We start from the raw sequence: 26,997 nt of genomic DNA, 5'->3' as shown, positions 1-26,997 counted from the left end.
CCACAGCTAACTGCACCACCACCTGATACGGAACGTGTTAGCAGGAGGCAACATTTCACTAACATGGTGGAACAGTACCTCTGCACACCCCTCCACGTACTGACTGATGGTTCGGCCCCATTCAACTTCTGGGTCTCCAAATTGTCCACGTGGCCAGAGCTAGCCTTTTATGCCTTGGAGGTGCTGGCCTGCCGGCGGCCATCGTTTTGTCTGAACGTGTATTCAGCGCGGCAGGGGGGCGTCATTACAGACAAACGCAGCCGCCTGTCTACAGCCAATGTGGACCAGCTGACGTTCATAAAAATGAACCAGGCATGGATCCCACAGGACCTGTTCATCCCTTGAGCAGATTATACATTTATAACTACCTCCCTTAACCATATATTATTCTACTCCAGGGCACTTCCTCATTCAATCCTATTTTTATTTTCATTTTACCATTATATTGCGGGGCAAACCCAAAGTTGAATGAACCTCTCCTCTGTCTGGGTGCCGGGGCCTAAAAATATCTGACAGTGGCCTGTTCCAGTGTTGGGTGACGTGAAGCCTGATTCTCTGCTATGACATGAAGCCAGATTCTCTGCTATGGGACCTCTCTCCTCTGCCTGGGTGCCTGGGCCTAAATATATGACAATGGACTGTTCCAGTGGTGGGTGACGTGAAGCATGATTCTCTGCTATGACATGAAGCCAGATTCTCTGCTGACATGAAGCCAGATTCTCTGTTACGGGACCTCTCTCCTCTGTCTGGGTGCCGGGGCCTAAATATCTGACAATGGGACTGTTCCAGTTTTGGGGTGACGTGAAGCCTAATTCTCTGCTATGACATGAGACTGATTCTCTGCTGACATGAAGCCTGAATCTCTGCTATGGGGACCTCTCAACAATTGATATTCGTTAATTTTTATTTATTTTATTTTTATTTTAATTAATTTCCCTATCCACATTTGTTTGCAGGGGATTTAACTACATTTTGCTGCCTTTTGCAGCCCTCTAGCCCTTTCCTGGGCTGTTTTACAGCCTTTTTAGTGCCGAACAATTCGGGTCCCCATTGACTTCCCGAACCCGAACATTTCCGGGAAGTTTGGCCGAACTTCTCGAACCCGATCATCCAGGTGTCTCGCTCAACTCTATTGATGACCTATCATTGGATAGGTCATCACTATTAGATTGGTGTGGCTCTGATGCCCGGGACCTGCAATCAGCTATTAGAAGAGGCCGGAGAGGTGGGGGTGCTGGGACTTGGACCCCCTCCAATGTGATAAAGATGACCTACCCTGAGAATAGGCCATCATTAACAGATTTTTGGATAAACCCCTTTAATATCTATGTAGGTCTAATAAATATGGCAGCATGGCATGTTACTAGATATAGATACAGTATATTATCCCTTTTTCCCTCTGTACATTTACGGTGATGACAGATGATACAGTAGTTGTTGTACAGAACTCTCATTGAAGGTATGGCACAGGCTAAAGTGCTGACTTCTCACCATCAGCAGCAATAATAGCTCTAATATACAACTGACACCTGGTGATTCTAGACTTTAAATGACATGGTCAATAGTGACCTGTGGCATCTAATTGGCTTCACAAAAGTTCCTCTGTCAGCCCATTGGCACCCAAGTAACACTATTGATTATAAGGCGAGGACAGGGTGGACTTGGCAGCCTAAGTCAGAGCCTGCCTGCCAGAATATCGCTGAATGGCATTTGTCCACGCACTTACCTGTCTTCGGAGAGTTTTAGCTGCTATATGGTGGCAGAGCAGGCATGCTCTCTAGCTATACAACCAGTCCCACAGATAATGGGCTTCTCGACCAATCAGGCAGCCAGGATGCTGGGACGAATCAACCTCTGTGCAACATCACATGATTCCTGCGGTGGGCTATTTAAACAGGCAGCTGCTGGCCAAAGGTGCTTGAAATTGGCTTTCTAAGCCTCAATATCTAAGCCTCGTGGATGCGAGCGCTGCGAACGCCAGCAAGTTCGCGGCGTATCCAATTCATTTAATGGGCAGTGTGAATCTGAAAAACCTTCTGCTCAGATTTGCAGCCAATAAATAATTACTAGAAGATGCACAAATAGTCCCACAACATGGACAGTGGACATACCAGATGTATTATTCGAATTTTCGATCTCCATTCATTTTTGTTTTCAATGCAAAATATCGGCAATGTAATTTTCGTGTTACGAGCATGCGCAAATGCACTATAAAGAAAGTATATTGGTATACAACACCCAGCTTCAATCAGTTTTTTGGGGGACGACTGGTATATCACACAGTAGAAATTATTTGTTCCAATAGCGCTTGTCCTCTATATACCTGCAGTATCGCAGCAGAACCGCACACGACTGCCGCACAATACAATGCACTATAATATACTGTCTAACATTGTAACAAGGAGGCAATTCATTAGAATATACATAAAGATAAAACGTAACCTTTAATAATGTTTACTATGAGGGTCCAATTCACACGTCGTAAATGTGTTTTGCGGATCCTCAAAACACCGACGCACACGGACCGCACATCGCCAGCACTATAATAGAAAATGCCTAATCTTGTCTTGCAATTGCGGACAAGAATAGGACATGTTCCTATTTTTTTGCAGAAACGGAAGCAAAGTTGCGGAAGTGCGGATCCGCGGATGCGGACAGCACATTCCAGCCCATTTAAATTTAATGGGTCTGCACCCGTTCCGCAAAAATTGCGGAACGGATGCGGACCCATTTTGCGGAAGTGTGAATGGAAAAGATATCCCTCAAAATGAAAATAAATGAAATTATTAAAGTTAAGCAAAAAGCCTAGATGTGGTCGGCAATAACAAGTGCTCGGCGGCGCCAAATCAGGTGCCGGCGCACCAAATCAGAAAACCATATGTCCTACCACAATCCGGGGGGTTCCAGTGCACATCGTTGAATCCCGGAGGGAAGCAAAAACCATCCATCCCTGGGCTAGATGATGATGTGGTATTGAAGGACAAGGGTGGGCAAATAACTTCCCCTGATATTGCCCTACAGGGGGGGCGCTATCTGGCCCTGAATAGCGCTTAAACCACAGACCACCGCCCTGATAAGAGCGACCCCGTCCAGAACCTTACCCTATATAAAAATGTCCCTAGTAAGCCCCTAGCCCCTAGGCCCCTGACTTCCAGGTGATCACTATATAGATCTATGTGTTTTTGAGTCATATAAAAGTATATTATAAGTATATCGCACCCCTCTGTATATCACACATATCGATAGCACACCTATACTAGTGCTTAAAATGACTTTTTGTGGCCCTATTAGCTAGCGTTTGGTCCTCCCTAACAGCCTGTCCCTGCTCCACACAGAAGCTTCTCCCTACACTGGCAAAACACTGAATGTAAAATGGCGGCCAGATCAGGTTTATTTATAAGGTAGGAGGTATGTCCATGTGCTGAAACATCTCAATTGGCCTGTCCTGTACCACCTGATGGATGTGTCATAGGTCAAAGTTCTTCACAATGTAAAAGAATATGGCGGGCGCGAAATTCTCCATATGTTCGGCGCAAACGCGAACAAGCAAAGTTCGCAGCGAAACGACCTCCGGGCGAACCGCAAGGCCATCTCTAATTTGGCTACTCTGGTTCACTGACTGTTGCCGGCTGACTTGGACATTTCTTCTGATTATTGATTTTGCTTCTGATCTGACCTCCTGGTATTTGACTCTGCTAGTTTGTGACCTCGCCAGGGGCGTAGGGATTGCCATAGTAACCCATAGCAGTGGTTATGGGGCCCTACGCCACTGGGGGCCCGTCCGGACCGCATTCTCGTTTTTTATTTTTTTAAACACACATAGACACTACACACCAGGCAGCCACGGCCCGACCCGCCCGCCCAGTGTAAGTGGGCGCGGGGCGGTCCGCGGCTCGGGCCTGGCTAGGAGAAGCCAAGGAGTCAGGTCAGGACTGGGGCAGGCGGGGCGCACGGCCGCACGAGCAGCAGATGAGGTAGGCGGTGGAGGAGGCCGGCAACGGGGGCGTACCTGAGGGACGGGGGCGGAGCCAGGCACCCGCGCCGCAGCGGGCAGGAAAGAATTAATGATTCCTCCTAGCAACTAGAGGGAGGAGGCGGACTCAGGCGGTGGAGGGGGGGTCGGGGGTGTACCTGGAGACTGGAGTGGAGGGGGACTAGGGAGGGAGTGGTCCGCCGGCCGCACTGGCGCCAGTCGATTCGTGCTATCTGACTGCCCGAAACCAGTCTGAGGCCTGAGCAGAGCAGCTCAGAGTGAGAGAGAGGAACCTCATTCCAGTCCAGTCCTCAGAGGTCTCTAGTCTGTGACTCTAAAAGTAAGTCATTCACTTAAAGTGAATTTCAGAAGTGAGACTTATGATTCTGAGATACTTGATCTAACATCTTAAGTTATACAGAGCTGCCTGCAGAGTGGGGCCCCCAAGAGCAAGAAGGGGCCGCCCCTCCTTATCATTGCAGTCTGAATTAAGATCATCTGAACACTTGCCACAAGGCCGGATCCGGAATTAATGCCCATTGAAAGGCATTAATCCGGATCCGGCCTTAAGCTAAACGTTGTTTCCGGCGCATTGCCGGATCTGACGTTTAGCTTTTTCTGAATGGTTACCATGGCGTGCCGGGACGCTAAAGTCCTGGCAGCCATGGTAAAGTGTAGCGGGGAGCGGGGGAGCAGTAAACTTACCGTCCGTGCGGCTCCCCGGGCGCTCCAGAGTGACGTCAGGGCCGCCCCACGCGCATAATGACGTGATCGCATGGACACGTCATCCCTGCGCATGGGGCGCTTGACGTCATTCTGGAGCGCCCGGGGAGCCGCACGGACTGTAAGTATACTGCTCCCCCGCTCCCCGCTCCTACTATGGCAACCAGGACTTTAATAGCGTCCTGGGTGCCATAGTAACACTGAACGCATTTGAAGACGGAACCGTCTTCCAAATGCGTTCAGTTCCACCTTGTGTTTTTCCGGATCTGGCGTGTAATTCCGGCAAATGGATACACGCCGGATCCGGACAACGCAAGTGTGAAAGGGCCCTAATTACAGCACACGCCCTGCGCCCTGGCCTGTAGTGTCCACCAGCAGACAGGGGAGGGAAGAAACCCCCGAACTAGAGTGTGCCCCCCAACAGAGTCTGACACTCTAATCTGGGGTTCTATTCTTCCCTCCCCCTGTCTGATGGTGGACACTACAGGGGTGTGTGTGCTGTAATTAGTGAGAGTCGATGATCTGAAGTTTAAAAAGAGATGCCAGCAGTGATAAGGAGGGCGCCCCTTCCTTCTTTTCCCGGCATAGCGTTCCGTCACAGGGGCTCTATACCGGAAAAGAACTGATCCGTCATATCCCCATGCATCTGAATGGAGAGTAATCCGTTCAGTTTGCATCAGGATGTCTTCAGTTCAGTCGTTTTGACTGATCAGGCAAAAGAGAAAACCGTAGCATGCTGCGGTTTTATCTCCGCCGAAAAAAACTGAAGACTTGCCCTGAATGCCGGTTCCAGCATTTTTCCCCATAGGAATGTATTAGTTGCCGGATCCTCCTCCGGCTGCGCATGCGCAGACCCGGTAAAATGCGAAAATAAATACAAGACGGATCCGTTCTTGCAAGCATTTGTGAGACGGATCCGCATCTGGATCCGTCTCACAAATGCTTTCAGTCACATCAAAATCAGCGGATCCGGCGGGCAGTTCCGATGACGGAACTGCCCGCCGGATCACACCGCCGCAAGTGTGAAAGTAGCCTAGGTGCTGTTTCTTCGCCAAAATGCCATTAACCATTACCACACCACCACTATTAAATAATGCAGCTGCGCCTGCCAGGCTTGAGGCAGGTATATGTGTGAATAGGGAAGATGCCGCCAGATCTCAGATCTTCCCTAATCCATATTCACACATATACCTGCTCAAGCCTGGCAGGCGCAGCTGCATTATTTAAAGGGGGGGGGGGCATAAATTGTTTTTGCTATGGGGCCCAGTCATTTCTACCTACGCCCCTGGACCTCGCCGTTGCTTGCTTGACTTTGTTTCTGATGTTTTCTCCTAGTTTCACTTTGCTATGTACTTGTGTATCTTTTCCCATTTGGTTTTGGCCCCTGCACTTAGCTAAGAAGGAACTACCGTCCAGTTGTAGGCCGTCACTTAGGACGGATTGTGCAAGTAGGTACAGTGATGCACATTCATCCCTACCCATTCATCATAGGCATCTTCTCTACAATGAAAAGCTTGTCCAGTGTATTATAGAAGTAATAAAACTATTACCTGGTCCCAAATAAATAAAAAAAACAATACATTTTATTGAAAAAAAACAAAAAAACAAAAACAATAATTGCTGTATTTGTATCCATTATGAGTTTGTGTTTTGATGCCATCTTCTTGGAACAGATGACAACTTAATAGACACAGGATGTCGTAGACTGGGGGACTGGAGCGCACCGCGGCAAACAAAGTTGTTTTTAAGACAAAAGGGCAAACTCGGCTGCTCTCCAGGTACAGTAGAGAAGCTGATGGAATTATTGTATCCCACAGACAATAGTCTCTAGTCCGACCAATGCTGGTTACTATTACTATATTCTTTGGTCTCAATGCCAGGATTTTTGACCTTAGGAAACCTACCAATCACATATAGGTGAAAGGATTAATATTTCATATTTGTGTTTGTATGCCTAGATTTGTAAAAATATCCTATGAAAACTTGCTGTTCATATTATCCTTCTCAGAGATACCTACATAAGTTTTGGATGAAATTAGACTCATGCTATACAACCTTTGGATGTAAACCACACTTTGGTCAGATCCCAGAGATACACCATAAGTAGAGTTGAAGCGAACACCTGGATGTTCGGGTTCGAGAAGTTCGGCCGAACTTCCCGAAAATGTTTGGGTTCGGGATCCGAACTCGACCGCACTTCGCCCCGAACCCGAACCCCATTGAAGTCAATGGGGACCCCGAACTTTTCGGCACTAAAAGGGTGTAAAATAGCCCAGGAAAGGGCTAGAGGGCTGCAAAAGCAGCAACATGTAGGTAAATCCCTTGCAAACAAATGTGGATAGGGAAATGAATAAAAAAAATATAATAAAATTAACCAATATCAATTGGAGAGAGGTCCCATAGCAGAGAATCAGGCTTCATGTCACCCACCACTGGAACAGGCCACATTCAAATATTTAGGCCCCGGCACCCAGACATAGGAGAGAGGTCCCATAGCAGAGAATTCAGGCTTCATGTCACCCACCAATGGAACAGGCCACTGTGAGATATTTAGGCCCCGGCACCCAGAAAGAGGAGAGAGATCCCCATAGCAGAGAATCAGCCTTCGTGTCAAAAGCAGAGAATCAGGCTTCATGTCACCCACCACTGGAACAGGCCACTGTGAGATTTTACGGCCCCGGCACCCAGACATAGGAGAGAGGTCCCATAGCAGAGAATCAGGCTTTATGTCACCCACCACTGGAACAGGCCACTGTCAGATATTTAGGCCCCGGGACCCAGACAGAGGAGAGAGGTCCAATAGCAGAGAATCAGGCTTCATGTCATAGCAGAGAATCAGGCTTCATGTCACCCACCACTGGAACAGGCCACTGTGAGATATTTAGGCCCCGGCCACCCAGACAGAGGAGAGAGGTCCCATAGCAGAGAATCAGGCTTCATGTCAACCACCACTGGAACAGGCCATTGTCAGATATTTAGGCCCCGGCACCCAGACAGAGGAGAGAGGTCCCATAGCAGAGAATCAGGCATCATGTCATAGCAGAGAATTAGGCTTCATGTCACCCACCACTGGAACAGGCCACTGTGAGATATTTAGGCCCCCGGCACCCAGACAAGGGAGAGAGGTCCCATAGCAGAGAATCAGGCTTCATGTCACCCACCACTGGAACAGGACACTGTGAGATATTTAGGACCCGGCACCAAGACAGAGGAGAGAGGTCCCATGCAGAGAATCAGGCTTCATGTCACCCACCCACTGGAACAGGCCACTGTGAGATATTTAGGCCCCGGCACCCAGACAGAGGAGAGATGTCCCATAGCAGAGAATCAGGCTCATGTCATAGCAGAGAATCAGGCTTCATGTCATAGCAGAGAATCAGGCTTCATGTCATAGCAGAGAATCAGGCTTGATGTCACACCCACCACTGGAACAGGCCACTGTGAGATATTTAGGCCCCCGGCACCCAGACAGAGGAGAGAGGTCCCATAGCAGAGAATCAGGCTTCATGTCACCCACCACTGGAACAGGCCACTGTGAGATATTTAGGCCCCGGCACCCAGACAGAGGAGAGAGGTCCCATAACAGAGATTCAGGCTTCATGTCATTGCAGAGAATCATGCTTCATGTCACCCACCACTGGAACAGGCCAGTTTACGATATTTAGGCCCCTGGCCCCCGAGACGGAGGAGAGGTTCATTCAACTTTGGGTTGCCCCGCAATATAATGGTAAAATTAAAAAAAGAGATTGAGGGGGGGGGGGCGGAGCCAGCGCTTGATCCAGATGGACGTGTAAAGCGCTGTTCCTCACCGTTTGCATATCCCTCACAGCACCTTACCTTAAGCTCATCAAAGCCAGAAATGGTCAAAATCGGGGGCCAAAAGCCCACAGGCCAGTCAGGAGGCAATCGCTCTCAAAGTCAAGCGGTGGAAATAGAGAGATTTATGAAAAAAGCAGCCGCTGCTGCTGGAAGCCGAGAATCCAAGATGGCGCCCGGCACCCCACGCTCTGGACATAAACAGCTTGCCGCCTGCAGCAGTGACCAGGTAGGAGACGATCCCAGTGAAGCGGAATGCCTACCAATCTCCAGAGCCTTTCTAAAAGAAGCTCTTGCAGAAGCCCTGGGCCCCATAAGTGTGGACATCTCTTCTATAAAAGAAGACATTAGACACATAGGGAGAAGAGTAGAGGTCCTAGAAGAAACGCAGGCCACAATCCTCCAATATCAGGACGAAGTGTCCTCTAGCATGTCGCTAGCCCAGTGCCACTTAAAATGCATTATATACAGCCTTGGAAGACCAAGAGAATTAGAAGCAGGCGTAATAACCTGCGCTTCAGAGGGATACCTGAGACCGTCACAGCCGTGGACATCCCGGAAACGGTAACCCAAATATGCCTCAAGATTCTGGGCCCTGACTCGGCACATGAGGTTCTGCTTGAGCGGGCACACAGAGCCCTCAGACCCAAACCAAGGGAAAACGAGCCACCCAGAGATATAATATGTAGATTTCTACACTTCCCTGTGAAAGAAGCCATTCTGACAGGTGCAAGGAACTCCAGTTCAATAGAATGGGAGAACAACAGCATCACCATTTATCAAGACCTCCTCACAATCAACCCTCAAAAAGCGCAAAGCTTTAAAGCCTCTTACGGATTGGCTAAGGCAGAAAAGAATCATTTATAGATTGGACATTCCCTTTCGGTTTATCCTTTCTTCATGATGGTCCGTCGCATCCATGTTTCCTCATTTGCAGACCTGGACAAGACATTTGATCTTCTTCAGCTGTCTCCATTACCTATTGCTAATTGGGACATGGTCCAGAATCTGAATTCTCTACCAGAATTACCCAAGACGGTTCCCTGGGAGCCCCAACGCACCCCAAGGGCACAAAGAAGCAGCAGAAGAAGAGATTCCTTCTCCACCCCAAAGCGCCTTGCCTTGGCGGACACTTAGTTAGTAGAGTTGAGCGAACACCTGGATGTTCGGGTTCGAGAAGTTCGGCCGAACTTCCCGGAAATGTTCGGGTTCGGGATCCGAACCCGACCCGAGCTTCGTCCCGAACCCGAACCCCATTGAAGTCAATGGGGACCCGAACTTTTGGGCACTAAAAAGGCTGTAAAAAAGCCCAGGAAAGGGCTAGAGGGCTGCAAAAGGCAGCAACATGTAGGTAAATCCCCTGCAAACAAATGTGGATAGGGAAATGAATTAAAATTAAAATAAAAAAAATAAAAATGAACCAATATCAATTGGACAGAGGTCCCATAGCAGAGAATCTGGCTTCACCTCAGCAGAGAATCAGTCTCTTCATGCCATAGCAAAGAATCTGGCTTCATGTCAGCAGAGAATCAGTCTCTTCATGTCATAGCAGAGAATCAGGCTTCACGTCACCCACCACTGGAACAGGCCACTGTCACACATTTAGGCCAGGCACCCAGGCAGAGGAGAGAGGTCCCGTAACAGAGAATCTGGCCTTATGTCAGCGGCAGAATCTGTCTTCATGTCATAGCAGAGAATCAGGCTTCACGTCACCCACCACTGGAACAGGCCACTGTCACACATTTAGGCCCGGCACCCAGACAGAGGAGAGCGGTCCCGTATACAGAGAATCTGGCCTTATGTCAGCGCAGAATGTGTCTTCATGTCATAGCAGAGAATCAGGCTTCACGTCACCCACCACTGGAACAGGCCACTGTCACACATTTAGGCCCCGGCACCCAGACAGAGGAGAGCGGTCCCGTAACAGAGAATCTGGCCTTATGTCAGCGCAGAATCTGTATTTATGTCATAGCAGAGAATCAGGCTTCACGTCACCCACCACTGGAACAGGCCACTGTCACACATTTAGGCCCCGGCACCCAGACAGAGGAGAGGTTCATTCAACTTTGGGTTGCCCCACAATATAATGGTAAAATGAAATAAAAAATAGTATTGAATGAGGAAGTGCCCTGGAGTAGAATAATATATTGTTAAGGGGAGGTAGTTAATATCTAATCTGCCCAAGGGATGGACAGGTCCTGTGGGATCCATGCCTGGTTCATTTTTATGAACGTCAGCTTGTCCACATTGGCTGTAGACAGGCGGCTGCGTTTGTCTGTAATGACGCCCCCTGCCGTGCTGAATACACGTTCAGACAAAACGCTGGCCGCCGGGCAGGCCAGCACCTCCAAGGCATAAAAGGCTAGCTCTGGCCACGTGGACAATTTGGAGACCCAGAAGTTGAATGGGGCCGAACCATCAGTCAGTACGGGAGGGGTGTGCACAGGTACTGTTCCACCATGTTAGTGAAATGTTGCCTCCTGCTAACACGTTCCGTATCAGGAGGTGGTGCAGTTAGCTGTGGCGTGGTGACAAAACTTTTCCCACATCTCTGCCATGCTAACCCTGCCCTCAGAGGAGCTGGCCGTGACACAGCTGCGTTGGCGACCTCTTGCTCCTCCTCTGCCTTCGCCTTGGGCTTCCACTGGTTCCCCTGTGACATTTGGGAATGCTCTCAGTAGCGCCTCTACCAACGTGCGCTTGTACTCGCGCATCTTCCTATCACGCTCCAGTGTAGGAAGTAAGGTGGGCACATTGTCTTTGTACCGGGGATCCAGCAGGGGTGGCAACCCAGTAGTCTGCACACGTTAAAATGTGGGCAACTCTGCTGTCGTTGCGCAGGCACTGCAGCATGTAGTCGCTCATGTGTGCCAGGCTGCCCAGAGGTAAGGACAAGCTGTCCTCTGTGGGAGGCGTATCGTCATCGTCCTGTGTTTCCCCCCAGCCACGCACCAGTGATGGGCCCGAGCTGCTTTGGGTGCCACCCCCGCTGTGAACATGCTTCATCCTCATCCTCCTCCACCTCCTCCTCATCCTCGTCCTCCTCCTCCTCCAGTAGTGGGCCCTGTCTGGCCACATTTGTACCTGGCCTCTGGTGTTGCAAAAAACCTCCCTCTGAGTCACTTTGAAGAGACTGGCCTGAAAGTGCTAAAATGACCCCTCTTCCTCCTCTTCCTCCTGGGCCACCTCCTCTTCCATCATCGCCCTAAGTGTTTTCTCAAGGAGACATAGAAGTGGTATTGTAAACGCTGATAACGGCGTCATCGCCACTGGCCATGTTGGTGGAGTACTCGAAACAGCGCAACAGGGCACACAGGTCTCGCATGGAGGCCCAGTCATTGGTGGTGAAGTGGGTCTGATCCGCAGTGCGACTGACATGTGCGTGCCTGCAGCTGAAACTCCACTATGGCCTGCTGCTGCTCGCACAGTCTGTCCAGCATATGCAAGGTGGAGTTCCACCTGGTGGGCACGTCGCATATGAGGCGGTGAGCGGGAAGGCCGAAGTTACGCTGTAGCGCAGACAGGCGAGCAGCGGCAGGGTGTGAACGCCGGAAGCGCGAACAGACGGCCCGCACTTTATGCAGCAGCTCTGACATGTCGGGGTAGTTGTGAATGAACTTCTGCACCACCAAATTCAGCACACTAGTCCCAGAGCTGCAACGAGATTTCGGCCATTATCGCACACCACCAGGCCGGGCTTGAGGCTCACCGGCAGCAATCACTCGTCGGTCCTGTTGTTCTATACCCCCCACAACTCCTTTGCGGTGTGGGGCCTGTCCCCCAAACATATGAGTTTTCAGAATGGCTTGCAGACGTTTACCCCGCGCTGTGCTGAAGTTGGTGGTGAAGGTGTGTGGCTGACTGGATGAGCAGGTAGAAGAAGAGGAGGAGGAAGCTGAGTAGGAGGAGGAGGAGACAGGAGGCAAAGGAATGTTACAGCTCTCCGCCTGGGGCCCCAGCCGCCACTATATTTACCCAGTGTGCAGTTAGGGAGATTATAGCGTCCCTGGCCGTGCTTACTGGTCCACGTTATCTGTGGTTAGGTGGACCTTGCCATAGATGGCGTGCGCAGTGCACACTTGATTTTATCGGACACTTGCTTGTGCAGGGAAGGCACGGCTCTCTTAGAGAAGTAGTGGCGGCTGGGAACAACATACTGTGGGACAGCAAGTGACATGAGCTGTTTGAAGCTGTCTGTCTCCACCAGCCTAAATTACAGCATTTCATAGGCCAGTAGTTTAGAAATGCTGGCATTCAGGGCCAGGGATCGAGGGTGGCTAGGTGAGAATTTACGCTTTTTCTCAAATGTTTGTGAGATGGAGAGCTGAACGCTTGCCGTGTGACATGGTTGAGATGCTTGTGACGCAGGTGGCGGTGTTGGTGGTACATCCCATGTTTGCTGGGCGGCAGGTGCCAACGTTCCTCCAGAGGCGGAGGAAGAGGCCGAGGCGGCGGCAGCAGCAGCAGAAGAGGCCGAGGCGGCAGCAGCAGAAGATGTAGCAGGGGGAGCCTGAGTGACTTCCTTGTTTTTAAGGTGTTTACTCCACTGCAGTTCATGCTTTGCATGCAGGTGCCTGGTCATGCAGGTTGTGCTAAGGTTCAGAACGTTAATGCCTCGCTTCAGGCTCTGATGGCACAGCGTGCAAACCACTCGGGTCTTGTCGTCAGCACATTGTTTGAAGAAGTGCCATGCCAGGGAACTCCTTGAAGCTGCCTTGGGGTGCTCGGTCCCAGATGGCGGCGGTCAGTAGCAGGCGAAGTCTCTTGGCGGCGGGTGTTCTGATTTTGGCCACTGCTCCCTCTTTTGCTACGCTGTTGGCTCGGTCTCACCACTGCCTCTTCCTCCGAACTGTGAAAGTCAGTGGCACGACCTTCATTCCATGTGGGGTCTAGGACCTCATCGTCCCTGCATCGTCTTCCACCCAGTCTTGACCCCTGACCTCCTGTTCAGTCTGCACATTGCAGAAAGACGCAGCAGTTGGCACCTGTGTTTCGTCATCTTCAGAGACGTGCTGAGGTGGGTATCTCCATGTCCTCATCATCAGGAAAAATAAGTGGTTGTGCGTTAGTGCATTCTATCTCTTCCACCCCTGGGGAAGGGCTAGGTGGATGCCCTTGGGAAACCCTGCCAGCAGAGTCTTCAAACAGCATAAGAGACTGCTGCATAACTTGAGGCTCAGACAGTTTCCCTGATATGCATGGGGGTGATGTGACAGACCGATGGGCTTGGTTTTCATGCGCCATCTGTGCGCTTTCTGCAGAAGGACTGGGTGGGAGATAATGTGAACGTGCTGGATCCACTGTCGGCCACCCAATTGACTAATGCCTGTACCTGCTCAGGCCTTACCATCCTTAGAACGGCATTGGGCCCCCACCAAATATCGCTGTAAATTCTGCTGGCTACTGGGACCTGAGGTAGTTGGTTCACTAGGACGTGTGGCTGTGGCAGAACGGCCACGTCCTCTCCCAGCACCAGAGGGTCCACTAACACCACCACGGACTATGTCCACGTCCGCGTCCCTTATTAGATGTTTTCCTCATTGTTCCCGTTCACCACAATTTTGAGAATGGCAAATTTGGGAATGCTTTTTCAACCCAGAACAAAAAGTCTGCTTTGACGGTCACTACAAATAACTTGACCAGCTAAAACTGTGCAGATTTGGTTGAATAGAAATGTCAGGTCTATTTTTTAGGCGCTGGGTGACAGGCTCAACTTGCCCCTGATGTAATATATGGCCAAAAAATAACCAGACTGTTGATGGTTAAATGCACTTCGGTGACACAGGCTCAGCCTGCAGCTGATGTAGTATATGGCCAAAAAAATAACCAGACTGTTGATGGTTAAATGCACTTCGGTGACACAGGCTCAGCCTGCAGCTGATGTAGGATATAGCACAAAATAACCACACTATCGATGGTTAAATACACTTGGTGATAGCTCGTGCTGGCGCACCACAAAGTCACAAAATGGCCGCCGATCACCCCAGAAAAAAAGTGATCTAAAAACGCTCTGGGCAGCCTCAAAAAAGTTGAGCAAGTCAATAATAGCACTTCAATAATCCACAGCTGCAGATCGATCACAGAATGAAGTCTTTTGGAGGAGTTAATCTGCCTAATCTCGCCCTAACGTCGCAGCTGCAACCTCTCCCTATACTGATCATAGCAGAGTGACGTGCAGCGCTACGTGACCCAAGCTTAATAGAGGCTGGGTCACATGGTGCACTGGCCAATCACAGCCATGCCATAGTAGGCATGGCTGTGATGGCCTCTTGGGCCAAGTAGTATGACGCTTGTTGATTGGCTGCTTTGCAGCCTTTCAAAAAGCGCCAAGAAAGCGCCGAACACCGAACCCGAACCCGGACTTTTACGAAAATGTTCGGGTTCGGGTCCGTGTGACGGACACCCCAAAATTCGGTACGAACCCGAACTATACAGTTCGGGTTCGCTCATCCCTATTAGTTTAGCTCTAATTTTTCTTTATATGGTTAGGGTGACTAAGATAATCACCAGATGGGACGTAACACTGTTGAGCCTCTAATTTATACTTTATGTTTAAAGTTTTGACTGCAAGCTTTGTGCTTGGTGTAGATCTGGGCCCGCATTATTTTCGGGCCTTGCTCTCCACTGAGTAATAGATGTAGAGACAGTGGGGGTTCCTCTTTTGAGTTATCCCATCTGTTTGAAAGTCTGGCTAGTCATGTTATGATTAATTTACATTGATTTTGCACTGATAATTTCCCATATACCTTTGACCTACTAAGCCGAGAAAGTTAAGTGAGTCACCCTGCTTACATATGATTAGTTCAGCCACACGGCTAAATACCAAGATCATTATACATTTAGTATATATATGCGATCCCGTATAATGATGGCAATGCAAGGCACTCAAAACTGCCCACCTTTATCTTATAACAATCCACTTTATCTTCTCCTCTAAGTAAAGTGCTTTGTTCTTCTTAAATTTGGGTGGACCCTGTTCAGTAGTATGGGAGATGTACAGATTTTTAGCTAAAGCTACATTGATTTCCGCTTGATGACTCCTTGTGTGCTGGTCGGGGAGCTGAACATATGTCGCTCCCTGCCCAGAATATGACGATGAATCAGTGGGGATCTTTCTCGTGAATTTCCCATCTGTTATAAGGTTAGCTCAGTCATATAGCCAAATATTATGATCTGACCTCTTTCACTATATATTTGTACTCTCCCCTGCTATGGTAGTAATGCAGGACATTCAAAGTTGTCCGCCAGTGTCTTATAATACCCCACTTTGTCCTCTCCTTCAACTGCTGAGTCTGTTTTTTCTTCCATATGCTACATGTTTCTCACAAGATTTTTTCTCAATGAAAGAATCATAAGGGTTGGCTGTTTTAACTTTGCAGATCCCCTGATTGTAACACTGATATTATGTTGATATCATCAATATCAAAATGCCCCCATATAATTGGTACTATAGAGGGTAGTGCTTATGGGTACTTTACCCTTTCCCCCCCACATGATGCCTAGGCAAAAAGGCACAATTGATATATTTTATCTGGTATGGATGATATTTATTCATCCCTTACCTCCACTTATTGTTTTATTTTGTTTTTCTAATTGTTACTGTTTTGACAGGTACTATGAAAGTTACCAAATACTCATTCATATGAACTTACAGATGTCTACATGGATTCTGGGCCCTCAATGTGAGATTCCTCCTTCTGCCTGGATGCTGGTGGGCTTCTCTCGTGGCCGCACTCCCTCCTCTGCTTTGCTCCTGGTTGGTCAGATTCTCTTTGCTATTACATCCAGAGCCCCTCCCCCTCTCCTTGTTGAGATATGGTGGACTTCAAACTAGTCTCTTTCAATGTCAAGGGGATGAGGTCCCCCTCCAAGAAATCCCAGATTTTCTCTCTCTTACATAGGGAGAGGTGTTCTGTGGTCTTTTTACAGGAGACACATTTCAAACATGAGAACTACCCTAACCTTTCCCACTCCAAATATCCGAGCTGGTATCACTGTGGCGCCGAGGGTGCGGCCTCGAGGGGAGTCAGTATTGGCTTTGGTAGGGGGTTCCCCTTTCAATATAGGTTGCATGTTCAAGACCCAGAAGGTCGATACCTAATCCTCATAGGACAAATTGGGCAATCCATCTTTACCTTTGTCAACCTATACGCCCCGAATGTAGACCAAAACAACTGGCTCACCCCAGTACTTTCTCTTATAGAAAAACACAGAGAGGGGTTTCTGATCATGGCGGGTGACCTGAATGTGGCCTTAAATCCTACATTAGACACTTCCTCTAGAAGGTCTCCAATATCAGCAAAAACTCTTAGTCTGATACACATGAAACATCATAACCTGGGAGTCTTAGATGTCTGGAGATGTCACAATCCTTATGCGATTGATTATTCCTTCTATTCCCCTGCTAACAAATCTTATAGTAGAATAGACTATATTTTAATCCCGAAAGATAAATTACAATTCTGCTCATTCCCAAAAATTGGAAACATTACTCTATCCGATCATGCCCCAATTTTTTGTGAAATCCGCTCAGACCAGAAAACTAAAAGACAAACCAACTGGAGGTTCAATGAGTCCCCTTTAAACAATGCAAAACATACTGCTCTTATCTCCTCCTACCTTGAGGAATACTTTCTTATAAATGCTACACCTGAGATTTCTCCTCAAACCCTTTGGGACGCTCATAAGGCATATGTTAGAGGAAGACTGATTGGTCTCTGCTCCTTCTTGAAAAGGGAATCATAGAAAAAACTTAATGACTTGCTATCAAAAATCCACTTAGCAAAAAAGGCCCATAAACAATCCATGTCAGATCCACAGCTAGTGGAACTTTCTTCCCTTAGAATACAACAAAAAATTTTTGCCCATGGCAATAAAGCCTCCAGATACGTCATGAACCGCATCAAACATAGGAGAAATTCCCGTTATGTTCAATCCCTTAGGTCTCAGCAGGGTAATCTTTTGTTCAAAGCGGAGGACATAGCAGATCAATTCAGGATATTCTATAACTCCCTATACAACCTAACAATCCCAGAACCTCCTGATCCCTCTACTTCTAGAGAAACTAATATTAACTCTTTTCTTGACACACTTGACCTCCCAACACTAACTTTAGACCAGCGAGACTCCCTGGCCAGGCCTTTCACTACCCCGGAATTAGAAGCAGCCATTAAGTCTACCCCCAGAGGTAAATGCCCCGGCCCGGATGGTCTTCCTATATCATATTTTTCTGCTTTCAAAAACATACTCCTACCACATCTGCTCTCTGTCTGCAATTTAGCCATGTCCAATGTGCCACTTTCACATGATATGACTAGAGCCACCATAACAATAATACCCAAGGAAGGCAAAGACCATACAATATGTTCCAATTATCGTCCAATCTCCCTCCTCAATGTGGACCTTAAACTTATAGCTAAGATGCTAGCCACTAGGCTACAAAGCTTTTTTAACCAAGCTGATCCATCCAGACCAAGTGGGTTTCGTAAAGGGGAGGGAGGGGAAGGATAATACCACAAAAATATTAGACTCCTTGTTTTATGCTTCCATAAACACGTTCCCTTGGTTCTGATCGGCACGGACGCCGAGAAAGCGTTTGACAGAGTAGACTGGCTATATATTAGACTAACTTTGTCGAAATTTCAGCTCCCAGAGTCATATATCAATGCAGTATTTGCAATGTACACGTGCTCCTCGGCGTCCGTGTCGGTCAATGGCATACTATCATCAAGTTTTTCCATAAGAAACGGGACGAGGCAGGGGTGCCAACTTTCACCCCTTTTATTCGTACTTGTGATGGAATCCCTCCTACAAGCCCTTAGACAAAACAGTGATATTAGGGGTCTGAAAATAGGTCCTCGTGAATATAAATTAGCAGCATTCGCTGATGACTTACTGATCACCACTAGGGATGAGCGAACCCGAACTGTATAGTTCGGGTTCGTACCGAATTTTGGGGTGTCCGTGACACGGACCCGAACCCGAACATTTTCGTAAAAGTCTGTGTTCGGGTTCGGTGTTCGGCGCGTTCTTGTCGCTTTTTGAAAGGCTGCAAAGCAGCCAATCAACAAGCGTCATACTACTTGGCCCAAGAGGCCATCACAGCCATGCCTACTATTGGCATGGCTGTGATTGGCCAGTGCACCATGTGACCCAGCCTCTATTTAAGCTGGAGTCACGTAGCGCCGCACGTCACTCTGCTGATACAAGTGTAGGGAGAGGTTGCAGCTGCGACGTTAGGGCGAGATTAGGCAGATTAACTCCTCCAAAAGACTTGATTCTGTGATCGATCTGCAGTTGTGGATCATTGAAGTGCTATTATTGACTTGCTCACTTTTTTGAGGCTGCCCAGAGCGTTTTTAGATCACTTTTTTTCTGGGGTGATCGGCGGCCATTTCGTGACTTGTGGTGCGCCAGCACAAGCTATCACCAAGTGTATTTAACCATCGATAGTGTGGTTATTTTGTGCTATATCCTACATCAGCTGCAGGCTGAGCCTGTGTCACCGAAGTGCATTTAACCATCAACAGTCTGGTTATTTTTTGGCCATATACTACATCAGCTGCAGGCTGAGCCTGTGTCACCCAAGTGCATTTAACCATCAACAGTCTGATTATTTTTTGGCCATATACCACATCTGGTGCAGGCTGAGCCTGTGTCACCCAAGTGCATTTAAACCATCAACAGTCTGATTATTTTTTGGCCATATACTACATCTGGTGCAGGCTGAGCCTGTGTCACCCATGTGCATTTAACCATCAACAGTCTGATTATTTTTTGGCCATATACTACATCTGGTGCAGGCTGAGCCTGTGTCACCCAAGTGCATTTAACCATCAACAGTGTGGTTATTTTTTTGGCCATATATTACATCAGGGGGCAAGTTGAGCCTGTCACCCAGCGCCTAAAAAATAGACCTGACATTTCTATTCAACCAAATCTGTACTGTTTTAGCTGTCAAGTTATTTGTATTGACCGAAAAGCACACTTTTTTTTCTGGGTTGAAAAAGCATTCCCAAATTTGCCATTCTCAAAATAACTAGTTTCTGGTATTTGAGGCCTACTTGAAATCTATCCCAAAAAGAAAATCTTACATTGAAGGTACTGATAGTGTCATTCAGAAAAACCTAAGACACACGCTACCGTGCTGATAGAAGTCTGATTCTGTGATTAAACCTATACCTGTCACACAGCGCAAAAAAAAAACAGGTCTCACATCTCTATTCAACCAAATCTGCACTGTTTTAGCTGGTCAAGTTATTTGTAGTGACCGTAAAAGCACACTTTTTTTTCTGGGTTGAAAAACCATTCCCAAATTTGCCATTCTCAAAATAACTAGTTTCTGGTATTTGAGGCCTACTTGAAATCTATCCCAAAAAGAAAATCTTACATTGAAGGTACTGATAGTGTCATTCAGAAAAACCTAAGACACACGCTAGCGTGCTGATAGAAGTGTGATTCTGTGATTAAACCTATACCTGTCACACAGCGCAAAAAAAAACAGGTCTCACATCTCTATTCAACCAAATCTGCACTGTTTTAGCTGGTCAAGTTATTTGTAGTGACCGTAAAAGCACACTTCTTTTTCTGGGTTGAAAAACCATTCCCAAATTTGCCATTCTCAAAATAACTAGTTTCTGGTATTTGAGGCCTACTTGAAATTATCCCAAAAAGAAAATCTTACATTGAAGGTACTGATAGTGTCATTCAGAAAAACCTAAGACACACGCTAGCGTGCTGATAGAAGTGTGATTCTGTGATTAAACCTATACCTGTCACACAGCGCAAAAAAAAACAGGCCTCACATCTCTATTCAACCAAATCTGTACTGTTTTAGCTGGTCAAGTTTTTTGTAGTGACTGTAAAAGCACACTTCTTGTTCTGGGTTGAAAAACTATTCCCAAATTTGCCATTCTCAAAATTGTGGTGAACAGGAACAATGAGGAAAACATCTAATAAGGGACGCGGACGCGGACATGGTCGTGGTGGTGTTAGTGGACCCTCTGGTGCTGGGAGAGGACGTGGCCGTTCTGCCACAGCCACACGTCCGAGTTTACCAACTACCTCAGGTCCCAGTAGCCGCCAGAATTTACAGGGATATTTGGTGGGGCCCAATGCCGTTCTAAGGATGGTAAGGCCTGAGCAGCTACAGGCATTAGTCAATTGGTTGGCCGACAGTGCATCCAGCACGTTCACATTATCTCCCACCCAGTCTTCTGCAGAAAGCTCACAGATGGCGCATGAAAACAAAGCCCATCAGTCTGTCACATCACCCCCATGCATATCAGGGAAACTGTCTGAGCCTCAAGTTATGCAGCAGTCTCTTATGCTGTTTGAAGACTCTGCTGCCAGGGTTTCCCAAGGGCATCCACCTAGCCCTTCCCCAGGGGTGGAAGAGATAGAATGCACTAACGCACAACCACTTATTTTCCTGATGATGAGGACATGGGAATACCACCTCAGCACGTCTCTGATGATGACGAAACACAGGTGCCAACTGCTGCGTCTTTCTGCAGTGTGCAGACAGAACAGGAGGTCAGGGATCAAGACTGGGTGGAAGACGATGCAGGGGACGATGAGGTCCTAGACCCCACATGGAATGAAGGTCGTGCCACTGACTTTCACAGTTCGGAGGAAGAGGCAGTGGTGAGACCGAGCCAACAGCCTAGCAAAAGAGGGAGCAGTGGGCAAAATCAGAACACCTGCCGCCAAGAGACTTCGCCTGCTACTGACCGCCGCTATCTGGGACCGAGCACCCCAAAGGCAGCTTCAAGGAGTTCCCTGGCATAGCACTTCTTCAAACAATGTGCTGACGACAAGACCCGAGTGGTTTGCACGCTGTGCCATCAGAGCCTGAAGCGAGGCATTAACGTTCTGAACCTTAGCACAACCTGCATGACCAGGCACCTGCATGCAAAGCATGAACTGCAGTGGAGTAAACACCTTAAAAACAAGGAAGTCACTCAGGCTCCCCCTGCTGCCTCTTCTGCTGCTGCCACCTCGGCCTCTTCTGCTGCTGCCGCTGCCTCGGCCTCTTCTGCTGCTGCTGCCGCCGCCTCGGCCTCTTCCTCTGCCTCTGGAGGAACGTTGGCACCTGCCGCCCAGCAAACATGGGATGTCCCACCAACACCACCACCTGCGTCACCAAGCATCTCAACCATGTCACACGGCAGCGTTCAGCTCTCCATCTCACAAACATTTGAGAGAAAGCGTAAATTCCCACCTAGCCACCCTCGATCCCTGGCCCTGAATGCCAGCATTTCTAAACTACTGGCCTATGAAATGCTGTCATTTAAGCTGGTGGACACACACAGCTTCAAACAGCTCATGTCACTTGCTGTCCCACAGTATGTTGTTCCCAGCCGCCACTACTTCTCCAAGAGAGCCGTGCCTTCCCTGCACAAACAAGTGTCCGATAAAATCAAGTGTGCACTGCGCAACGCCATCTGTGGCAAGGTCCACCTAACCACAGATACGTGGACCAGTAAGCACGGCCAGGGACGCTATATCTCCCTAACTGCACACTGGGTAAATGTAGTGGCGACTGGGCCCCAGGCGGAGAGCTGTTTGGCGCACGTCCTTCCGCCGCCAAGGATCGCAGGGCAACATTCTTTGCCTCCTGTCTGCTCCTCCTCCTACTCAGCTTCCTCCTCCTCTTCTTCCACCTGCTCATCCAGTCAGCCACACACCTTCACCACCAACTGCAGCACAGCCCGGGGTAAACGTCAGCAGGCCCTTCTGAAACTCATATGTTTGGGGGACAGGCCCCACACCGCACAGGAGTTGTGGCGGGGTATAGAACAACAGACCGACGAGTGGTTGCTGCCGGTGAGCCTCAAGCCCGGCCTGGTGGTGTGCGATAATGGGCGAAATCTCGTTGCAGCTCTGGGACTAGCCGGTTTGACGCACATCCCTTGCCTGGCGCATGTGCTGAATTTGGTGGTGCAGAAGTTCATTCGCAACTACCCCGACATTTCAGAGCTGCTGCATAAAGTGTGGGCTTTCTGTTCGCGCTTCCGGCGTTCACACCCTGCCACTGCTCGCCTGTCTGCACTACAGCGTAACTTCGGCCTTCCCGCTCACCGCCTCATATGCGACGTACCCACCAGGTGGAACTCCACCTTGCATATACTGGACAGACTGTGCGAGCAGCAGCAGGCCATAGTGGAGTTTCAGCTGCAGCACGCACGGGTCAGTCGCACTGCGGGTCAGACACACTTCACCACCAATGACTAGGCCTCCATGCGAGACCTGTGTGCCCTGTTGCGCTGTTTCGAGTACTCCACCAACATGGCCAGTGGCGATGACGCCGTTATCAGCGTTACAATACCACTTCTATGTCTCCTTGAGAAAACACTTAGGGCGATGATGGAAGAGGAGGTGGCCCAGGAGGAAGAGGAGGAAGAGGGGTCATTTTTTGCACTTTCAGGCCAGTCTCTTCAAAGTGACTCAGAGGGAGGTTTTTTGCAACAGCAGAGGCCAGGTACAAATGTGGCCAGACAGGGCCCACTACTGGAGGACGATAATGACGAGGATGAGGAGGAGGTGGAGGAGGATAAGGATGAAGCATGTTCACAGCGGGGTGGCACCCAAAGCCGCTCGGGCCCATCACTGGTGCGTGGCTGGGGGGAAACACAGGACGATGACGATACGCCTCCCACAGAGGACAGCTTGTCCTTACCTCTGGGCAGCCTGGCACACATGAGCGACTACATGCTGCAGTGCCTGCGCAACGACAGCAGAGTTGCCCACATTTTAACGTGTGCGGAATACTGGGTTGCCACCCTGCTGGATCCCCGGTACAAAGACAATGTGCCCACCTTACTTCCTACACTGGAGCGTGATAGGAAGATGCTCGACTACAAGCGCACGTTGGTAGACGCGCTACTGAGAGCATTCCCAAATGTCACAGGGGAACCAGTGGAAGCCCAAGGCGAAGGCAGAGGAGGAGCAAGAGGTCGCCAACGCAGCTGTGTCACGGCCAGCTCCTCTGAGGGCAGGGTTAGCATGGCAGAAATGTGGAAAAGTTTTGTCGCCACCCCACAGCTAAGTACACCACCACCTGATACGGAACGTGTTAGCAGGAGGCAACATTTCACTAACATGGTGGAACAGTACCTGTGCACACCCCTCCACGTACTGACTGATGGTTCGGCCCCATTCAACTTCTGGGTCTCCAAATTGTCCACGTGGCCAGAGCTAGCCTTTTATGCCTTGGAGGTGCTGGCCTGCCTGGCGGCCAGCGTTTTGTCTGAACGTGTATTCAGCACGGCAGGGGGCGTCATTACAGACAAACGCAGCCACCTGTCTACAGCCAATGTGGACAAGCTGACGTTCATAAAAATAAACCAGGCATGGATCCTACAGGACCTGTCCATCCCATGTGCAGATTAGATATTAACTACCTCCCCTTAACAATATATTATTCTACTCCAGGGCACTTCCTCATTCAATACTATTTTTAATTTCATTTTATCATTATATTGTGGGGCAACCGAAAGTTGAATGAACCTCTCCTCTGTCTGGGTGCCGGGGCCTAAATGTGTGACAGTGGCCTGTTCTAGTGGTGGGTGACGTGAAGCCTGATTCTCTGCTATGACATGAATACAGATTCTGCGCTGACATAAGGCCAGATTCTCTGTTACGGGACCTCTCTCCTCTGCCTGGGTGCGTGGGTCTAAATGTGTGACAGTGGCCTGTTCCAGTGGTGGGTGACGTGAAGCCTGATTCTCTGCTATGACATGAAGACTGATTCTGCGCTGACATAAGGCCAGATTCTCTGTTACGGGACCTCTCTCCTCTGCCTGGGTGCCTGGGCCTAAATGTGTGACAGTGGCCTGTTCCAGTGGTGGGTGACGTGAAGCCTGATTCTCTGCTATGACATGAATTCAGATTCTGCGCTGACATAAGGCCAGATTCTCTGTTACGGGACCTCTCTCCTCTGCCTGGGTGCCTGGGCCTAAATGTGTGACAGTGGCCTGTTCCAGTGGTAAGTGACGTGAAGCCTGATTCTCTGCTATGACATGAAGACTGATTCTGCGCTGACATAAGGCCAGATTCTCTGTTACGGGACCTCTCTCCTCTGCCTGGGTGCCTGGGCCTAAATGTGTGACAGTGGCCTGTTCCAGTGGTGGGTGACGTGAAGCCTGATTCTCTGCTATGACATGAAGACTGATTATGCGCTGACATGAAGCCAGATTCTCTGTTACGGGACCTCTCTCCTCTGCCTGGGTGCCTTGGCCTAAATGTGTGACAGTGGCCTGTTCCAGTGGTGGGTGACGTGAAGCCTGATTCTCTGCTATGACATGAATACAGATTCTGCGCTGACATAAGGCCAGATTCTCTGTTACGGGACCTCTCTCCTCTGCCTGGGTGCCTGGGCCTAAATGTGTGACAGTGGCCTGTTCCAGTGGTGGGTGACGTGAAGCCTGATTCTCTGCTATGACATGAAGACTGATTCTGCGCTGACATGAAGCCAGATTCTCTGTTATGGGACCTCTCTCCTCTGCCTGGGTGCCTGGGCCTAAATGTGTGACAGTGGCCTGTTCCAGTGGTGGGTGACGTGAAGCCTGATTCTCTGCTATGACATGAATTCAGATCTGCGCTGACATAAGGCCAGATTCTCTGTTACGGGACCTCTCTCCTCTGCCTGGGTGCGTGGGTCTAAATGTGTGACAGTGGCCTGTTCCAGTGGTGGGTGACGTGAAGCCTGATTCTCTGCTATGACATGAAGACTGATTCTGCGCTGACATAAGGCCAGATTCTCTGTTACGGGACCTCTCTCCTCTGCCTGGGCGCCTGGGCCTAAATGTGTGACAGTGGCCTGTTCCAGTGGTGGGTGACGTGAAGCCTGATTCTCTGCTATGACATGAAGACTGATTCTGCGCTGACATGAAGCCAGATTCTCTGTTACGGGACCTCTCTCCTCTGCCTGGGTGCCTGGGCCTAAATGTGTGACAGTGGCCTGTTCCAGTGGTGGGTGACGTGAAGCCTGATTCTCTGCTATCACATGAATACAGATTCTGCGCTGACATAAGGCCAGATTCTCTGTTACGGGACCTCTCTCCTCTGCCTGGGTGCCTGGGCCTAAATGTGTGACAGTGGCCTGTTCCAGTGGTGGGTGACGTGAAGCCTGATTCTCTGCTATGACATGAATTCAGATTCTGCGCTGACATAAGGCCAGATTCTCTGTTACGGGACCTCTCTCCTCTGCCTGGGTGCGTGGGTCTAAATGTGTGACAGTGGCCTGTTCCAGTGGTGGGTGACGTGAAGCCTGATTCTCTGCTATGACATGAAGACTGATTCTGCGCTGACATAAGGCCGGATTCTCTGTTACGGGACCTCTCTCCTCTGCCTGGGCGCCTGGGCCTAAATGTGTGACAGTGGCCTGTTCCAGTGGTGGGTGACATGAAGCCTGATTCTCTGCTATGACATGAAGACTGATTCTGCGCTGACATAAGGCCAGATTCTCTGTTACGGGACCTCTCTCCTCTGCCTGGGTGCCTGGGCCTAAATGTGTGACAGTGGCCTGTTCCAGTGGTGGGTGACGTGAAGCCTGATTCTCTGCTATGACATGAATTCAGATTCTGCGCTGACATAAGGCCAGATTCTCTGTTACGGGACCTCTCTCCTCTGCCTGGGTGCCTGGGCCTAAATGTGTGACAGTGGCCTGTTCCAGTGGTGGGTGACGTGAAGCCTGATTCTCTGCTATGACATGAAGACTGATTCTGCGCTGACATAAGGCCAGATTCTCTGTTACGGGACCTCTCTCCTCTGCCTGCGTGCCTGGGCCTAAATGTGTGACAGTGGCCTGTTCCAGTGGTGGGTGACGTGAAGCCTGATTCTCTGCTATAACATGAAGACTGATTCTGCGCTGACATGAAGCCAGATTCTCTGTTACGGGACCTCTCTCCTCTGCCTGGGTGCCTGGGCCTAAATGTGTGACAGTGGCCTGTTCCAGTGGTGGGTGACGTGAAGCCTGATTCTCTGCTATGACATGAATACAGATTCTGCGCTGACATAAGGCCAGATTCTCTGTTACGGGACCTCTCTCCTCTGCCTGGGTGCCTGGGCCTAAATGTGTGACAGTGGCCTGTTCCAGTGGTGGGTGACGTGAAGCCTGATTCTCTGCTATGACATGAAGACTGATTCTGCGCTGACATGAAGCCAGATTCTCTGTTACGGGACCTCTCTCCTCTGCCTGGGTGCCTGGGCCTAAATGTGTGACAGTGGCCTGTTCCAGTGGTGGGTGACATGAAGCCTGATTCTCTGCTATGACATGAATTCAAATTCTGCGCTGACATAAGGCCAGATTCTCTGTTACGGGACCTCTCTCCTCTGCCTGGGTGCCTGGGCCTAAATGTGTGACAGTGGCCTGTTCCAGTGGTGGGTGACGTGAAGCCTGATTCTCTGCTATGACATGAATACAGATTCTGCGCTGACATAAGGCCAGATTCTCTGTTACGGGACCTCTCTCCTCTGCCTGG

This window comes from Bufo bufo, chromosome 1 (genome assembly GCF_905171765.1).
Source record: "Bufo bufo chromosome 1, aBufBuf1.1, whole genome shotgun sequence".
In the NCBI taxonomy this organism is placed as follows: Eukaryota; Metazoa; Chordata; class Amphibia; order Anura; family Bufonidae; genus Bufo; species Bufo bufo.
The sequence above is the reverse complement of the archived record's forward strand: the minus strand, read 5'-3'. Positions refer to the sequence as shown.